Consider the following 18,419-nt stretch of genomic DNA (forward strand, 5'->3'; position numbering starts at 1 on the left):
AGTTTTTTGCCCATGTTATCATTGTTTCTTTAACTTGTTCCTCTTTCATCTTTAAACTTAACAGATACTTATACAGTTTCTTAATCAATTTTTCATCTGACGCCAATAGTATCTGGTCAAATTCTTTCTGTTCTTTATAAAATCCAGATGTTTTAGCATCTTTTTTATATCTCATTTGAATTTGCAGGTGTGGCCACCATGATAGATCAATGACCTGTTCTTCCAGTTCTTGTCTAGATTTTAATTTCCCTTCAATATTCAAAATGTCTTTATAAGTCACAATTTTTTCATAGTTAATTAAGTTTGGGTGAACAAACGCTTCCATTATTGAAAGCCATCCAGGTATTTTCATATAAATTTTTGCTTTTACTTTTTCCCATTCTAGAAGTGTGGTTTGAAAGTATGTATTTTACTCTTCCCATACCATAGGAAGACATGCCATCCAAGTTGTAGTTCATGCCCTTCTATGTATAGAAGGGACAACCTGAGACCTCTGGGTAATAAGTGACTCCTGGAAGCTTCAGGAATGGGCACCCATGGCTGTATTGATACTTTTTGAATAATAGAAGGGGAATTCTGGGAGTTGTAGGCACAACAGATCTGGACAGTGTCACACCAGGGAAGACTAATGTAGACACTGCATGTAGGCCCCTTTCCACATCAGCTATAAATGTCTTGCTGATTCTTTTGATCTACATAATGACAACTCAATAGAAGCTTATGGAAAATACAAAAGATTTCAAACATGAGTAAACATTTTAAAAATACCTTTTTATTTTCCAAGAAAAATAGAGAAATGATTAAATTGGGTAGCTCTTAATGTTGCTTTATTCTATCCTCCCCTCCCCCAAATCTGACCTTTTTTTCTATTTTGTCTTTTTAACTTTTTTGTTGTTGTTTTCTGTCTTTTTTTTTTAATCTCATTTATATCCCGCCCTTCTCCGAAGACTCAGGGCGGCTTACAATTTAAAGCACAAATCAATGTGCTTAGCAATAGCCTTCATTCTATGTATATGCCTGCTTATTAGGGCTTTCGCCCCCCCCAAGCGGCATTATTACAAAGTCAGCTTATTGCCCCCAACAATCTGGGTCCTCATTTTACCTACCTCGGAAGGATGGAAGGCTGAGTCAACCTTGAGCCTGGTGGGCTGCGAACCTGCACTAATTGCAGGCAGCTGGTGTTACTTAAGGAGGCGTTAGCCCACTGCTCCACCAAGGCTTTTTAAAATAAGACTGGAGGTTAGAAATTCTTGCCAAAGACTTTGGATTGTTCTGGCCATTAGAATTAAAGTGCTTCCAAAGGAATGCATTTTCTTAAACTTGGGTAGGATCATGCACAATGGTTTAATTTTCAGATATCAGATCTAAATTAAAAGATGCATTTTCCAGTTCTCTGGAGATAGCAAGAATGCAAACATCTGTCTACTTAGTGCTGGGAAAATGCCATATCAATAAAAGGAGATTAGGTTAGGATTTGCCTTTTTAAATATTTTGAGAATGAAGCAGATCATTTTCAGCAATAGCCATGAATCAAGTAAAATAATTCATTATCCATCTCTCTACTTCCATAGAATGCAATGAAAAACTATGTAAGATTGCTCACATTATTTTGAGATTATTTTGCAGCATTTATGAGAAAAAAATACATTTCTGTTTATGAACCTTATGAAATATTTGCAAGAACACCTAGAAGGAGCTCGTTATCATTATTTTTATATTTATTGTGTACATTTATATCTCAAATTTCTTTCATTGTGGAACTAATCCCATGAGAGAAAGGACATGGGAAATGCAAGCTCATATTCTTATTACCCGAACATGGATAAGAGTCCATATTTGGGTCTATATCATGGTGATACATCCAATAAGATACTAACTATTAATATATCAAGAGCAGAGTTACTTCTTGAAGAGCAAATACTACCAGTCAGGGAGCAGATTGGTTTCATGGGTGTCTGTCTGAACTTAGATTCCAGCTAGATGAGCAGGTAGAAGATGGTTTCCTGAGATCTCTTGAAGAGCAAGCTGTTTTGGAGGTCCTTCCCCTAATTTCATTTTACTCTCTTTTATACTACCTTCTTTGTATTATTGTAACACTGTTGTATTTTTACGTTTTCTGTTGGTTATGTTTTAATGTTGTATTTTTTCTATATAGGGCAGCATCATTTTGATGGTGATGGCACATAAACAGTTGGTGGATGGCAGGGGAAGAGATTAAGCCCAGGTCTCTCTGTTGTGGGGCACCACAGGAATCTCCTTACTTATATTCAACCTTTACATAAAACTGTTAGGCAAGATAATCCATCTGCATGGGTTCTGCATCAGTTGTTATTGTTTAGCCAGGAATTGAGATGTAAAGTTGAGTATCATCAGTGTACTAATGAGACCTGACCCCCATGCAGATGGATTGCCATCCATCAACCATCAAAATGACTCTTGCTGCCCTGAAAAAAATTCAACATAAAAGATAACCAATAGAAAAAGTACGGTAAAAATACAACAGAGTTACAACAATACAAAGAAGGTAGCCTTGAAGTGCTATATTCAAAAGACGTGCTATTCAGCTCCCTGGAGCTGTTCAGGTCTGGATGGGGAAAAAAATGAGATTGAGATTGAGATTCAGTTCCAGCAAAATGGGTGGAAAGGCCTGTTGATACCATATTTTAGCTCTAAGTGGGATGGCATTTTCCCCAAACAGAAGCAATTCACAATTGGGGGATTCTCTTGCATACAGAAATCTTGTTGGAGAGGAGCTGCTCGGACATTACCCCTGAATTGTATCGGAAGAGGAATGGGAGGGAAGAAAGGAGAGGAGAGAGGGAAGAGAGTAGAGGAGGGGGAAGGAAGTAGGAAGGTCGGAGGGAAAGAGGAGAAGTGGGGAGAAACGGGAGGGGAGTGGTGAGGGAAAGAGGAGAGGAGAGGAAGAAGAGGGAAGTAGGAAAGAAAGGAGAAAGGGAGAAAGAAAGTAGAGAAGAGGAAAGAGAGAGAAGGAGGGTGGATACAGTGAAAGGGGAAATGAGCAGCACCCAAACTTACATGTATGTATCTATGTATTGCAGTATATTTGTTGATTTGTTTGTGGAAGAAATAGAAAAATAAAAATGAATATAAACACAGGGGGGGGGGGAAAGAACTCTTGTTGGAGGAAGATACCAGATGTCAGACCCAGCCCAAGAATGACATAAAACAACCCAGCCAAAGTTCAATTCTTTATTTCCTCATACCATATAGACAAAATTTTGCCAGGCTAAATATTTACTACTATAACCCTAATGGATTCACCCTGGGAGATTTTAGGAAGTGGCTATCCTAAATCTCTTTCTCTGATTCATCTCCAGGTTGTGTCTCTTGTCTTGCCCCCCCCCCCTTGCAATGTGCTCCCTCCATCCTGGGAAACTGATGCTTCACTATAGCCCACCACACCATCTCCCCCTTCATAGACTTATTCCACCACAGAAGAGGTGGCATGAGTCTGCAAGAGGGCCTTTGCACAGCTCCATCTTGTGTGCCATGTGTAATATTTCCTGAAATTAGAAGCTTTATTCACTGTCACTCATTCCTTTAGCCATTACTTGATTGAATTATTGGATCTACATGGAGCTGCCTTGAAGAACTGTTTGGAATCTGTTTGTAGTGGCTCAAAAGGTTACGGTGCATCTCAGGGCTCTCCTGTAATACCTTGAGAATTGCACTGGTTGCCAGTTGGCTTCTTGATATAATTCAAGGTGTAGGTTTTTGCTTTTAAAGCTCTTTATGGTTCAGAGCCTGCATATCTGGAGGTAAATTGTAAGCAGTGATCATATGATGTCTTGCTTAATGACCAAATGGGAAGTAGTGTCATAAGGCTGTTGTAATCATGTGTTTTTCTGCTTAGTAACAGAGTTGCTGGTCCCAATGGTTGCCATTAAATGAGGACTACCTATAATGTATGGTTTCAGTTTTAAAATGGATTTTCTGTCTGTTTTAATCCCAAATTATGAATGTGGAGAATTGAATACTGCTCAGTATTGACTGAACGGAATGACCTATAAGCCCTATTAAAAAAGAGTAAATAAATATTTTTAAAGGTGGAGTGGGTCAGAAAACTTCTCTAGTTCTGGTGCACATGTTCTGGTTCATACATTCTGGTGAGAGAGAAGTTTCCTGAAGATGGGCCCCAGCATGAATCTGAAAGCTCAGAAGACTAAACCTCTGGTCCCAGTGATCAACCCAGATTGGATCCTGCAACATTATCCTGGGACACATACATTTGCCTTCATTCCCTAATTCTGCCTGCTCACCTCCCTGTCCCTCTTTTACCAGGGGATATCCATTAGGAATTTTCCCTGATTAGGAGATATCCACTCAGGGCATTTCAAAAAAAACAATTTGCTTCAACTTCATGGCTGTTTGCTTCAACCTGGGTCCTTCCTTTGACTGTTATGGAAAACCACAAAGGGCTCTGGGTTTTTTGTTTTCAACAGAATAGGATAAAATTAATATAAATGTCTGTTACTAGTGAAGGAATAACAACTGCTTAGTATTTGGACAAATAACTGCATAGGTATGAGGGCTAGGCTCTTCTAACATTTTCTAGATTTTTTTTTTAAAAAAGCTTTGACACAGATTATGTTTATGTTAAATTTATTATCTGTCCAACTCCAGTGGATTCTGGGCAGTGTTCAAAACTAGAAAGAAAACCCCATAAAGCTAGCGGTGAAGATTCCAGTGAACCCAGGAAGATGGAAGAAAAGCTAGGAAAACGTATGAATTGTTGGATGCTGTGGCAACTCAGGAAAGATGGTTTGGTGATGGATGCATATTAGGCAGCATGTTCTCAAAATGTCATATTCCAATCTCTGTTCTTCTGTGGCTTCAGGGGTGGGTCCAGAATGAAAGCTGAAGGAATTATTCCATGGGAATTGAAGGTCAGCCTCCCAGGAAGTTGATTTCACTCTTCTCCTGTTCATCCTCTTACCTTTTTGCTCTATTACAAAGAAATGGAAATAGCACTGCTGTCTTGTTCACAATATCTACCATATTGCAGCAGTACAAACCACTGGTATCTGGGAACACTTCCTGGTTCATTTGGGATTCTGCAGTTAGCAGTTTAGTTAAAACCAGCTCATTTTGACTCATTATCTAGAGCTTGGTTGAACTTCCTGCACACCCTTATTACTAATAGACAGTATCAATTCCTTATGAATCGCAACGTGGATGTTTTATAATTTTAAACATGTTTACATCTTACAACCCAATCCACTAGAGAACACATACACTGGTGGAAGCTTTGGTACAAGTATTCCTCATTAAATAGGAAACTTCACCTGAAAACACACTAAATGCATAGCCAGAAGATCAGCCAGCCTATATAGCTTTAAGATATCTAGATTTATTTCATCTGGTGAAATTTCTTAAATAGCAGCTGTAATAGAAGCTCATAATGTAAATACAGTTTGTGTGTCTACTACCCACATACATACACACACATGCACGTGCGTACAAACAAAAACACAAACTTGGGCTTCCGGTTTGTGTGCACGGTGCTTCTGGACATGCAGGGACAGTCTGTCTCCTGCCGTCCATTTCTTTCTTGTTTGGAGGACCCTGAAAAGGGTCAAAAATTGCCCTGGAGGGGCGATTACCGAGAGGAGGACTTCCCTGCGATTGTGAAAGGGCAGCAGCCCTCTGCTGGAATCTGGGATCATCTCCTTTGGCCTGAAGAAGAAGAGACCGCCATAAAGATTGCCGATCACTAAGCCGCTCCCTGCCGAAAGCCAAAAGTACTACCTAGCACTAAGAAGCAATCTGGAGGACCTGGGTGAGCTTTTACCTTTCCTATTCTCTTAATCATCTTCCTGTGGGACTTTCTTGAAAATCTCCTTCCCCATTTTTTGAGAAAACAGAGAATATCTACTTTGGGAACAAATCTTAAAGCCTCAAAGAAGAAATCCAATTAATGCAGCAAAGAATTTAAGCAATTAAAGCTGTATTTACTAAAAAGCTTCTATTTGTTGCTGGGGACTCACTATCCTATTCTCTCTTTAAACTGTGAATTAAAGAAAAAATTTGGACTAATCCTACAAAAATTTTTAACTCTAATTTTAAATTTATTTTAATTTTTATTTTAATTTATTGTACAGAGGCCTTTAATTTTAATTTTATCTTAACTGCTGTATTTATTGTATGTTATTGTTGTTAGCCGCCTTGAGTCCTTCGGGAGATAGGGCGGCATATAAGTCCCAATAATAAATAAATAAATAAATAAATAAATAAATAAATAAATAAATAAATAAATAAATAAAAGTTCTACATTAATTTGGAAAAATAAAAAAAAGAAAAAACCCTCTTACATTGCATGTTATATGTTGTTGATGACATCTTGTGGCGAAGCCTGGTGCAGCAAGTAAATTTCCTTTTTCTGTTGTGAGAGCTGACTGAATAATAGAGCTGTTCTTGAAGATAAGTGTGGGAACACCTGGCACTGAATACAACTCTTCAGGAGGTGGAAAATCTTTGACTATTATTAAAACAGCCTCCATGGAAGATTTAACTGTAAACAACAACGAAATGGATGAATACATCCCTCCACTTGATTATAAACTAATACTAGATACAATCTTGGCAATGACAGAGCAAATTAAAGCCAAGCTGCAAGAAAAATCTGACAATTTAAAGCCACCAAATCAAAGTCTGACTGTAAATGAGGAAAAGATAACCCAAAACCAAATAGAAGAAGTGGAAACTAACACTAAAAAAGTAGATTTCAAAGAACAACAAAAGCAACCTATAGAAAACCTTAAAGTCCAAACTTTAATAGCAACTACAAAACTTACAAGCCAAAAAGTAACAGCACCTGAAGAAAGCAACACCAAGAGTGAAGACACTAAAGGCCTTCAAATACACTATATTGAGAATTCAATTAATCAAATGTCAAACATAATACCAGCTACTACTTTCTACCTAACCCAGACAGAATTGGAAGAACAAAAAGATTTGATTGATTTAATGACAATTATATTATATCAACCACCAAAAACCGAACTACCAAAGCAAAAATACAATGGTTACAAAGGGGACATTTTCCTTGCAAACCTGACATTTGGATATGGTTCCTGGATTCAAATAAAAGGCCTAGGAAGAAAGGAAGATACATTTGAGAATTTAAAGATACCAAGAGCGAAATATGATTGGCACGAAAGGAAGGCAAGAGTTAGATTTAAAAGAATGAATTTGTTTCTTTTTTGGGATTCCTAAAGATAGACTATAAAAATATCTTTTTATGGATTAAGGGGAATCTCTAAAAAATATCACTGATTTTACATTTAATTTTTAGATTTGTAAAGGAAATATAACTCCGAACTATATTATAGAATTTGGAATGACATATCAAAAGATGGTATTTTAACTATAACTATTTTGAACTATAGTATACAATCTAGAATTTTATATATAAAAGATAGCATTTTAATAATTGTTGAACGGCTAAGGCAAAAATATATTTCTAATAACTGGTGATTTGCTAAGATGAAAATTAGACTTTAATGGTAAAACATAAAAATGTTTTGTAATGAACAATATAAGTTTTGTAGACAAAAGAATTATTCTTTATTGAAATAGGGAATTGTGGGTTACCCAAAATTAAGCTTTTTTCTATATACTATAGGCTATTCTAGAATATTCTATTGCAATTAGATAAAATTTAAAAACAGGATATTGATATATATTAGTGAAAATATATTTTTAATTTTGTTGATTGACTAGGTTATAACTAGAAATATACTAACTTGCTTATTTTGACTATGTAATCACTAAGGCACAGGTCTGCAACCCATGGCTCCGGAGCCGCATGCGGCTCTTTCAGCCGTCTCCTGTGGCTCCCAGTCCTCTGCCATGTGCAGTCCCCCCCAAAAAAAAAGTGGGACTAAAAAAGTTCAACGAATCAATTCAAATATGCAGGGTAGGTGCATATCTCGCCTTGGCTCCACTCTTCAGTCAAACCCTGTTCTGCGCATGCACGCATGTACGCACATGCGTGCACATTTTTTGCGGCTCCCAGTTTTTCCTTTTGTGAGGGAACCGGTTCCGAGTGGCTCTTTCACTGTTTCAGGTTGCTGACCCCTGCACTAAGGGAATTAGAGAGGGCATCTCTGTTGATGTAACCTAACCTATTTACAAATGGCTATTTCTTATTTTAATTACCCAACCACCATATTGTTTCACAAATACATGTACATGTAAATATTAAAAATCAATAAAACTTGTTTAACAAAAAAACAACAACACAAACTTGGCATCATTCATGTATTGTAGTGTAAATAGGAAGTGGATTGAGGGGGAGACTTCTGGTACTGTGCAGAAGCGACTGGTTGCGGGCTTGCAGACTGCTGCATCCCCAGGGCCAACTTTTGTCCTGCCTGGAGACCCTAATGGGTCCAAGCCACCCCGGAGAGGTGGCAAAGAAAGTAGGGTGCCCCAGTGAATCTGGAATGACGGCGGTCGTTCAGTTCATCTTGGGTAAAGGCTTCTAACCAGACAGGAGAAAGGCTGTATTTCATCAGTCAGTCCAAGCTACTTGTAACCAGAGTCGAAAAGAACTAACCAGCATTACAGTAAACAGTGTGCTTGAAACTGGGTGAGGAATCTGATTTTCCCTTTTCTATTCTACACTTAATTTCCTGGAAAAGATCCCCAAGAACCAAAATAGCTCTGAAAGTGAAGGTGGGGGACTTCTGCCCCATCCTTATACTAACAGAAGCAGCGAATTAAAATTTCTATGGAGGATCAAAATATATGGTAGTGAAATAAATTTATAAACTTGAAAGCTAAAATTTAACTTGTACAAGTTTAAGACTGTTGAATGGTTAAGGCTCTCATTTTAAAGACCATTGTTCATATTGAAAACTAAATAGATGCTGACACCTAGTGGTGGATGAAGATTATGACAGCTATGATTTCCATAGACAACTTGCCAAAACCTGGGAAAAGCTAATTTGTGTTTGCGACATTCAAAGTTTAATAATAAAGAACAGCTGTGACCAAAAAAAGACAACAACCTGGGTTGCAGACAAAGAGAATTATACACTTTAGGAAAAAAAATCTTTTTTGAATTCTTTGGATTACAAATATCTATTTAACTGGGACTCTAAAGCTATTTGCAGATAAGAAGGAAAACTCCAACTTTTGGCCATCATGGATCAGAGACATGTAGACAGAACACACCAAGAAAACATAAATACCTCTCAGGAGGAGATATATAGTATACTGCAATTAATTCAAATAACACTGAGTTCAAATCACAATGAAATCCAAAATAACTTTGAAAATACAAATCAATCTATCTCTAAGTTAACTTTACAACAACAAAAAACTTCCAGGAAACAAGAACAGAGAAGAAGCAGACAAAACAAATAAGTGGACATAAAATTGAAAATAGAGATTCAAATACGGAACTTAACAAAGCAAGAAAACATGATTTAATCCTAGTGTGTGTGGGGGGGAAATTACAAGAAATGGAAAAAACAACTCATCCCTTAAGACTACAAAATAAATCTGAGGACAAAAAAACAGTTTGGATAAAATGGAATGTAGATGTTGAAAACATCATAGAGAAAGGAAGTGATAAGAGAAGCAAAGAAGGAGAAAGAGAAAACATTTTCAATAAACATGGAAAGGCAAAAGCCTCACATAAAGACACTTTATTCGATTTACTTCTTATACCTACAGCAACAGTCATGAATATATGGAAAAAACTTTTTGATTCAGCAAAACACTTTGAACAAGAAAGATACTGGTCAAAGAAAAAAGTTCAAAGTGAAAGTTAAGAAAATAGATGATGGTATTTACCTGAGAGAATATTTTAAAAAGAAACATTTGTTTGAATATGGTTAAAGAAATAGAAAAGATTCTGAATACATATGTCATTCTAAGAGAGATGAAATCCTTAAATAATACTGTATGCTTTCCCCCCCTTTTTATTTTATTTCTTGATATAAGTAATATAATACTGCTGAAATGGCCTAGATCAGGGGTGTCAAACTCAATTTCATTGGGGGCCGCATCAGCATTGTGGTTGCCCTCAGGGGGCCAGGTGGGTATGGCCAGGGTGGGTGTGGCATACTGGGTGGGCCTGGCTAGAGTGCCTATGGCCTACTGGGTGGGCATGGCCAGCTCTACATCGTTCGCATCAAGGGTGCCTATGGGGGCCTGGGCAGGAGTGGGACAGATCTGGGGGTCTCTGGCAGGAGGAGGGTCTCTGGGCCAGGGCCAAGGCAGTGGGGACCGTTCCCTCACTGTTTCCAGGATGGCTTCGTGGGCCGCATGAAACCACTTCGCGGGCCGGATCCGCCCCCCAGGCCTTGTGTTTGACATGTCTGGCCTAGATGAAGGAAATGTTTTAGATAATGTGTCTGAATTTAGGGAAATTATAATGTATAAAATAGAAAAAAAATGAATAAGAGTTAAAGGATTAGATGTCTAGGCACATTAAATGGAATATTAAAGATTATATAAATTTTTAATCATAGTTAAAAAGAATAAGACATTTTGGGAATGAATATATATTAGCTTAGGAGGAATATATATTTCAAGTAGTATTTTACTTTTTATGTTTCTTTACTCTTGCTTTCTTTTGCTTTTCTTTACTGTTTTTGCCTAATCTTTAAGAGATGTAAAAATATTCAGATGGTTTATATGGGGAAAATGGATTTAAATCTTTAAATGCAATTAACTGTTGAGAAAATCTTAACCAGCAAGAATACTTAGAACTTTATGGGAGAAACAAATCTAAATAAGGCCTGTAACAGGATATAAGATGAGGCAACCAAAATGATTAGATAGAAAAAAAATATTATATTGATGTGATCATTATTTCTAGGAATATTGGGAAAAGTCATATATGTAACTGTTACTTATCAAAATAATAAGAACTGTATTATTTCAAGGTTTCAAAGAAGACATTTTGGAGAAAAGGGGAAATCAACTAAATGTACTATGTGGATTATAGAAACCAATTGTTAATGATTTTTCTTTATAAATGTAAACCCAGCAAACACGCTGTTTACCAACTATTAAGTGATTTATGTTTTTAAAAAAATCAGTAAAATATATGGGGAAAAAAGGAAGTGGATTGAGATTCTGAAAGAACAAACTCAAAGTGATACAATAAATCAGGAGTAAAAAGTCCAATTCCAATATATATATATATATATATTGGAATTCTCCAGCAGAATTGCAAGTATTGTATTGTAAAAAGGAAGTGGGTTGATTCCAGTAATAATATCTCTGAAATATAAATACTTATACCATTAGCCTGACCACAAATATTTCTGAAGGTTAAACATTCAAGGAAATAGATTAGCAACTCCAGGTTTACAGTAGCAGCAGTGAGTCAACTGCAATTAGAAAAAATATATGATTTCATCATTTCTGTCTCCTGGAAGAATTTGTGAAATAAAAAATTTGGCAACATATTCCTTCCACCCACTCACTCCTTTATCTTTCCCCATTAGAATAGCTCTTTAATTGATAAAATGTATATCTGTGAGCAGTTTAAAATAGATAAACTTCTAATCTCTGTGAGAGTGGAGAGAATGGATGGAAAGAGAATGAAATCACCATCATATCTGCCGGTTCTTCCTCTGCACTCAGGATTGCCGTGACCACGTCCTTCAACTATCCTGCACGTTAAATGGTGAAGGAAAGGGGATTTATGCATTTGGAAAATGTGATGAGTAGGTCAGGATGGAGAAGCTGTGGCTCTCTAGAAGATGTCAAAAGTATCTTCTTCTCTGACACTACAGTTCAAGCTGTGTTAAAGTCCAGCTCTACCTGAACACTTTCAAATCTGGCAAAGACCTTATATACAAACTAAAAAGCGTTGATTCTATTTATTTTGGGGCAGAGGTTTTTTTTTAATTGGAACATTTTCAGTTCATTGTTTTCATTTCATTTCATTATTCTTACAGAGCACAAAAGCTGCATGAAACATTCATTTAGATTCAAACAAGATTTATACTTCACAGTTAACCTCAGAGTTTTCCATCACTGCAATGGTGTAGTGATACATAAATCTGAACATCTATCATTCCCACCCAGAGAAATGTGTTACTTAACCCTTTTTATACAAACATATACAGGTAGTCCTTGACTTACAATCATTTGTTTAGTTACTGTTCAAAGTCACAACAGCACTGAAAAAAGTGATTTACACATTTGGTCCTCGCACTTAGAACTGTCACAGCTTCCTCATAATGATGGCCACAAAATTTGGGCAATTGGTAACTGGCCTGTATTTAGAAAAGGTGCAGCATCCTGGGATCATGTGATCACCATTAGTGACCTTTCTAGTCACCTTCTGACAAAGTCAGTGGAGGAAGCTGGTTTTGTTTAACAATCTCATGATTCGCTTAACAACTGCAATGATTCACTTAACAACCATGGCAAAAAAGTTCATAAAATTGGGTGCCACTCCTGCAACAACTGCTTGATTAGCAATGGAAGTTCTGGTAGTAATTGTGGTCCTAAATCAAGGACTACCTGTAGAGATATATAGACACAGACATATGGGAGGTGGGCTTCAGGCTGTTTGGGATAGAACTATAAAGTAGGAATAGTTTTTTGTAATTATAGTAGTAATACAAAAGATACTACCTGCTATTGTAGTATACATAATCTGAATTTGTAAATGTTGTTGAGTTTGAATGTTACACAAGAAAATGTATGTCCTATAATTAACAATGGAAGAAATGTAATCCCTTACATGTACAAAGCTCAGTCTTAAAGCCATGCATTGCATGCCAAAGATCCTAGTTTTAACCACTGAGCATTTCAAGTAAGGCTGGGAATGATTTTTGTCTGAAAATCTAGAGAATGTGTGCCAGTTCTTGCAAACTCATCAGTGCTAGATAGATCAACATTTATCTTAAGTCAAGTTACCATATGGCATTTGGTTCTGGCTCTGTCTTATGACAAAACAGAAAGTCGTCATAATGTTCAGGATTCTCAGAATAAATCAATGTGTTGTCAGACACAGCATACACACAGTGTATATAGCTTTACTTTGAGCCATAAGATCATTAGGCAGTTAAATAGAAACAGTAGACATATTCCCTAAGAACTGCTCTTAGTATCTACCACTACAGCCGCTAAAGCAGCTTTGTGGCTTTGGATTTGACTGCATTTTCTCTCTGATAAAGCAGATTTTATCCCATACATTTCTTCATAATGTATCTGTTAGTTTACCATAACCTTACTGCAAAAAGAAAAGAAATATGTGACTGAATTAAGACTGAAAACTTAATTAGGGTAATAAGGAACAGCTGTTCACCAGTGTCAATGTATTATTCTTTCTATAAAAAGCTTGATTGCTATGGATGTTTTGAAAGAAACAATCTATGAGAAACTTCACTGGTTTTCCTCTTCTGCTTACACACGCAAATATTCCCCATTTGGCCTGCCTCCCACCTGGGACACATTTTTGGAATTTTACGTATCCTATTCTTGCTTGCATTTATACTTAAGGGACTGTGGCTATATCATTCTGTATTATGATTCACATTATTGTTCTGCTTCTTTCAACTCTTCTGTTGTAAACTGCCTATATTCTCCGCTGATTGGGACGATCAACTAATATTATTAAATAGATCTGAACAAAAAATATTTTATTTATTAGGTTTTTATTATGTCTTGTTGACCCAGAATTAGGGGACAGTATAGGAAATATCAATGGCCCTACTATCTTTGGGCTCTTGCCAAGTCCTAGATGCAGGGTCATGAAAGGCCAGCAAGGAAAATACCCAATGTCCTAACCCACCCAAGAACATATGATATCTATAGGGAAACACCCAGAAGGGAACATGTTTGTTACTTCTGCTCTCTTATCTACAGTATGCCAGACCTACTGGGTGAAATCTTTATCATATGCGTGTCAGCTTTGCTGGATAGCTTGCTTATGTAACCAGAAAGAATAAATACAAGGATTTCTTGTGTTTCGGGGCTGCTCTCATTTAGAGGAGCCCGTCTTTTTGTTCAGCTGAATAAAAACATAAAGCTTGAAGGCAACTTCTGGATTCCTGTATTTTTTTCCAGCAAAACCTCAGAACCTGCATATCAGCCTTTATGAATTCAATGCAGCAATCCTACATAATACTCTTTCATGCTCCTATTTTCTCCACAACAACAACTCTATGAGGTGGGCTGGGCTGAGAGACAGTGATTGACCCAAGATCACCCAGTTGGCTTTCATGACTAAAATAGGATTAGAACTTACAGTCTCCAGGTTTCAAGTCTGCTGCCTTAACCACTTGACCAAACTTGATTCTTGTTTTCAGATTTCTACTCATGGTACTCTCATCTCAGATGAATGTTCCTAAAAGAAGGATGCTCAATTTTTGTGTTTTGAAGGGTAAGAATAACATTTTGGCATATACAGTAGCAACTTCAGTACAGCCCAGATTCCACTAATGCCATATAAAAAGAAAAGTTCATGCTAATAAATGCTATCATATATAAATACATATGCAATTAATATGCATATAATATGGAATGTATTATAATATCACCTTTATAAAAGAAATGTGATACTAAAGAAAGATATTTCTTTCTTGCAACGTCCATATACTTTGCTTGTGACTGTACTTAAGAATATAATTTTAATCAAACCTAAATAAAATTCTGGGTCTAGTTAAAACTGCCTAAAAAAAAATTAATCGGTCCCACAGGTGCCCATTGATAATGAATAATAGCTTCTAATCTCCCCACATTCAAGAAAATAGTATGAAGAAAAATTGTGCTAATTGACACGGTGTACACCCAACGCTAACTTAAACTGCAACAATAAATATTGAAGTTACAGTTCATTTACTGGGATCAGAGCCATTGTGAATGCATAGTTTCCCAAGAATTCATGTGGAAAATTTCTGTCAAAGAGATGGATTATGAGATCCTTCCCCAGATGGTTGAGGATTATGGATTTAAGAATGTCTTTCCTGGCCTTGTATTCATAAGTAGAATTTGCCATAATAACCAACACTTTACAAAAAAAATGAAAGGTATCCTTCTTCTCCTATAAAATGCAGTTAAGCCCTATGAGGACTTTTCCCCCTGTACATAATCCTTCCATGGCAGCTCACCAATAAGATGCAACTACAGAAGATACATTAAACTCAGCAGCAATGATGATATCTATAGCAAAAAAAAAGCATAAAAAAAGAAAGCGAATTGGCCAGGAACTTCCACATCTCCTTTTTATGTTGTAAAATTCCTGCATTTCCCAGAAACTTGAGCAGAGCTCTGAGCTCTCCCTATAAATAAATAATATATAAACAATATGGAAATAGTAGTAGAAATTTCCGCAAATTGGCTTGGCAGATTTTGCATTTCCCTTCTTTTCTGCAGCTCCATATCATTAACATTCCTAGAGGGTCAAGGTTACCTTTAGAATATTGTGAAACAAACCCTAAAGTGCTGCAATGAAAAGTGGGAGACAGGAACTCTCAAAATTAAGAAAGTCACCCAAGGGGTCCAAGACCCTACTGCCTGATTTTGGACAATTGTCCCTTTATATTGCAGTCTCCTTCATCCTCTCCACATACAGACCTCAGCCATGAAATACATGGATTTGAGAAGTCTCCCCAATCTTTTGGAGGATTTCTCCTTTGGGAATGAGGGGAACAAGGAGTCGAAGGTAATTTTTTTTTTTGAAAAAGGTGCTTATCCATCTGATATTTGAATTGAACATTGCACGCAAATAGTCTGAAATCTTATAGCTTAAACCTGTTTTAACAGATGCTGAAAGTATTCCGTGATTATGATTATTAGGATTGAAGCCAGGATAAATGTAGGATTTGAGTGCAATTATTCTGGCTTCAGGGATGATTTAATATTTATAAATTTGACATGATGCCACTTTTCCCTTCCTCCCCCCACATCTGATCTCTCATAAACAGATGAAAGATGCAAATTACTTTCATAAGAGGCCTTTGATTGTACAGAAGACATGTATACTGACTTTAGCAATCATCATTTCCCACTCTTATGTGCCAGTTGCAGCCCGAAGTGCTTTTGCTCCTATAATAAAATATACAAAGTCTTGGATAACATTTAAAAATGTGCTGTTTTCACTTCTGCTCCTGTTATTATTTCACAAGCAAATCATGTTGTCTGTCTTCCAAGATCAATGCATACTCTCTCCTTTTAATCTATTAAATTATAAGATGAGTCTCCTGTACACAATGCAGCGACCACACTAGTTAGTGTACATTGAACATAGAAAGATATGGTTGCAAAGGGCTAATCACTCTGGAAAGAAATAACATATCCACATGGGGTTGGCAAGCTTTAAAAGATGGGTTCTGTCTCCCTGTCAAGAGTTTATTTTCAGACAGAATTCTAACGATATTCAGCTGCAAAAGTCTATCTCTACCAAAATAAATACAGAGATGTCATTAATCTTGATCTTCATCTGTTTGGCTGGAAGTCTTGGGATCTGTGTGTCCTTGTCTCAACCTATGAACCACTGACTTGCAGGTAGCAGTTTCTTAGGAAAAGCCTTCTGAACTAGATTAATTGTGCTGGATTGAAATTTGAATGTTTCTGTAGATAGGAGGAAATATAAGAGGGCCTTGTGTTAAATTTAGGTTAAAGTCCTACATACATACATAGATACATGCATACATACAGTACATACATAGCTGAAGTAGGTTTGTTCTATTGAACTCAGTGAGACTGAGTACTGAGCGGTGATACTGTACAGAGAAATACATTTTCAGATACAAATAGATTAGTGAGTGTGCAGTAAAGAATAGAAATAATTTTAGATTCAAAAGTCTGCTCCAGATTGCCAACATTCATTGAAACAAAATGGGTGATGGCAATGCGTAGTTCAATTATTTTGATTATGTACCATCAAGTTGGTGTTTTGACAACCGGTCTCTAACCGGGGCCTTCAAGTCTTCCAACAGTGCATCCATTGCCACTGTAACTGAGTCCGTCATCTTGCTGCTAGATGCTCTTTTCTTTACTTTTTTCTTTTCTTGCAGCTTTCCCAGTATTAGAGCCTTCTACAGAGAGCGAGGTATTTGTTTAATGTGTCCAAAATATGATAATTTGAGCTTGGTCATTTGTCCCTTGAGTGAGAACTTTGGGGTGATTTATTCAATGATCCATTAGTTTGTTTTCTTGGATCCCCTCAGTATTCTCCAGGAATCTTCTCCAACACTAATTTCAACAAGCATTTCAATGTGTATTGACACCAATTTCAATGTGCATTTCAGTATGTATTAGTATGTATTAGTTTGACAGACCATAGATGCCAGGAAAGGGAATAGTGGGCAATCCAGATAGGAACTTCCATTTCCTATTTAAATGTCAGATGGAATCCCATAGTCAAGTGGGAAGGAAAATCATATTTCTAGGAATCCCTAAAATCAAGCTCTCACCAATATGCTGGGAAACACAAGTGTTGTTCTCCTTTCTGGATTCCATGTGTGCCTTTGTCTAAGACTCATATACTTTAATAGGCCATATCAGGATACAAACTAGCATCTCTAACATATTTATCCTCCATATTCATCTTCAGCAGTAATTTATACGTATTAGCAATCACATTCTTATTGTGAGCCTTATTCTCACAACATTTATCAATTTAGTTAGCTACCATTTGGTCTGTGAGTATTTCATGAATCTGAAATATCTTCATAGGCCAGAAATGGTCTCAACTCAGGAACAATAATCACAGGACTGAAAAAAATTGAATGTTGGATTTCACTACAATCTCTTATATGTATACAATGCATAGTCAAATCCTAAAGTAGCATGCGCTTACATATTTTGAAAAGAAGAAAGTGATTCACCAATCTTTGAACTGATCATCTTAAACAGTTCACTATTTTATTTTTTTAGATATTGCAATAAGCTATTCTGAAGCATGTGGGACAAAGGCTGTAACTGTAATTCTTTATATAACAGGCATTGCCAAGATGTTTATGATACTTGATTATTCCATTACCCACATGTTTTGCATATTTCAGATGCTTTAGCCGTTATGACCATAAAGGAGTTTACTACAATCTGATCCAATATTGAATTAGGTCTATTTAATATCCAGTTTCCATGTACTCTAGCATATTTAATGCTGCAGAGGATAGAAGTATGAGAATGTAGGTTTTTTTCTTCCCTCCCTCCCTAATTTGGTAGGGTCGATTGAGTTGTCTGCTTAGGTGTAGTTCTGAATATGTAAGAAGAAAAAGGTATGTAGAGTCAAGAGTCATGCATACTGTCTCTGATTTCAGTACCCCCATACAGTACATACCAGTTCTTCTTCTTCCTTTTCTAACTTTGAACACTTTATGCAAACATCTGAAATGGAATTCTAAACATTTCAGTTGAGCGTGCTTAAAAGCTTGTTAGGATCAAGAATTCTATATGATGAAGAATCCCAC

The 18,419-nt window shown here is 36.6% G+C and overlaps 1 long non-coding RNA gene across 2 annotated transcripts; it reads right to left on the reverse strand.

The window, feature by feature from the left end:
• Positions 1 to 4,612: 4,612 nt before the first annotated feature.
• Positions 4,613 to 16,030, reverse strand: LOC308660650. 2 transcript variants are annotated; one of them, XR_014024771.1, is made up of 4 exons: positions 15,945 to 16,030; positions 15,111 to 15,162; positions 14,249 to 14,347; positions 4,613 to 4,966 (listed from the first exon to the last, which is right to left on the reverse strand). It is a non-coding gene; the product is annotated as an uncharacterized lncRNA (long non-coding RNA). The 2 variants fall into 2 exon arrangements; XR_014024772.1 differs by lacking the exon at positions 15,945 to 16,030 and having other exon boundaries at positions 15,111 to 15,588.
• Between the last annotated feature and the right edge of the window lie 2,389 nt (positions 16,031 to 18,419).

The sequence above is a fragment of the Vipera berus genome (genome assembly GCF_964194415.1).
Source record: "Vipera berus genome assembly, chromosome: 1".
Lineage (NCBI taxonomy): Eukaryota > Metazoa > Chordata > Lepidosauria > Squamata > Viperidae > Vipera > Vipera berus.